This window comes from Microtus ochrogaster, chromosome 24 (assembly GCF_000317375.1).
Source record: "Microtus ochrogaster isolate Prairie Vole_2 chromosome 24, MicOch1.0, whole genome shotgun sequence".
Classification (NCBI taxonomy): Eukaryota; Metazoa; Chordata; class Mammalia; order Rodentia; family Cricetidae; genus Microtus; species Microtus ochrogaster.
Window position 1 is genome coordinate 25,200,477 of NC_022024.1, and position 2,065 is coordinate 25,202,541.

Here is a 2,065-nt window from a genome sequence, read left to right on the forward strand (position 1 = left end):
ATTATACTCACTAGAAACTATTCAAGCAAGAAGTAAATTGGATGGGATTTCTAGAAGGTTATAAAAAACTAAAATTATATATTTATTACAGTTACATTTCAAGGTAAAGGAAATAATTAGGGTTTTTTTTTTCAGACACACTCAAATCAATGGGACATGCCATGCAATCATTGTGAGTAGTCTTTTGAAAGAAAGAGATGATATAGGACAGAAACTTGGATCTAACGTAAAATAAAACAAAACTCTAAAATGAGAAGTAAATGAAGGAAACATACTACATTTCTCATATTCTTTATGTATTTAACCAATGGCAATTTGCTTTCAGTATTAACAGTAAGAGCACGGTAGGCCACTACACTATGTGGAGATATGGAAAGAATGGCAGGTCTATTGGAAAAACTTAGACACATGACTGCAACGCTATACACAGTGGTTATGGGGTTGGGGGAGCTGGTGGTGTCTGCTACATTATGTATTTATCAAAACCCATAGGATATAACTCTATTATATAGTAGCTGAACTAAGGAATTTTAATAAAAAGCTGTCTGTAAATCTTAGTGAATGAAACTGTATCAACACTGGCTTAATAGCATTGATGAGTATTGCATACTAACAGACTTTACTGACAGGGGAAATGCGTGGTGGAGCGTAGTGTGTGGATCTCAGCACTATCAACTTAGATTTTCTGTAAATCTAACGTTGACTCAAATTTGCAGCACTGTCCTTTAGTACCAGTGACGTGGAGTAATAATAATTTGTGTATTTACTGATTTGCCATATTTTTTAAGATATTATATCTTTGCGGTATGTTTGCTTATTGAGCTCCTGGGGGAATTCTCATGGACCAGTGAAAACATACAGTCAGTCTAACTGGAACATTGGTTTCAGGATAGATCATGTCTTAAAATGAAGTGATTATTCTAAAGTCCATTTCGCCGTACACTGGGATGAATGACTTCTAGTCCGGGCTGGACTCGTTCCGTCATCCAAAAGGTAACCACACACTGTGTGCATTATACTTCAAGAAGTTTTATCTTTGCTAGTAAATAGATCCTACTTTAGGAAACATTTTAAAATCAATAGATGCCTTTACTAGAGTAAGAAAACTAAACACAGGACATTTATGGGCTCTCACTACAAATCTCTGACAAGCACATATTAATGTCAGCACAAGCCCGCTATGTTAGCGTTGTTAATATTTGGCTCTTGATTCTTCACTGTGAGGTTAGTGAGGATTCATACCGAGTCTTCTTCTGGCTGAAGCTGCTCTATGCTTCTCCAACGTGTTTAGCCTGAATTAAAATAAGTCGATTCATGGACTTATTTACAAAATGATATACTTTGCACGTTGGCTTTCATAGCTGTAGTATATGAATAGGTTTTTGATTCAGAGCCCCAAACATTTTCCAAAGTTCATTTCTTTGCTTCACTTATTAATGTTGTGCTGCTCTTGGCAGCAAGGGGTGGCATACAGCACAAGTTTAAAATTTGTTACTGCTTGTTTGCTAATAATTTTATAAGTTACTTTATTTTAACTACCAGATATAATGTCCTTAAGACATGTATGACTGCCATGATTACTATTGAAAAAAATACTTAGATAATCTAAAGAAATACTTCTTGGAAATAAATGTCCAGAAGTTTTATTAACTACTATTATTTGATAAATATATGTCAATTATTTTTATGTGTTATACTGTTATACAATTTACACAGAGGTGAACTTTTGTTTTGCCTTCTTATAATGTGTGTTAGGTGCCAATACCACCAGAACGAGGGGTGCTCTTGCTTTCTATTGAAAATTTACACATAGCATGCTATGTCACACATAGGCAAAAATTACATAGGTGGAAATATAGTGTATGTTTTTGTTTGGCTAATCTTATCTGATTTGATTTTATTATTCTCCTGAATGCTAAGACAACAAGTGCATGCAACTATGATGAGCTGAAGATACAGGTTTTAGATAGGTCTTTCCCTCTCTTCTTCCCTGACTTCTGACCTCTGCCTGTCACAATCTTCCTAGCCCTCTTGAGGCTGAACATGTCATAAAACTCTTACTCTG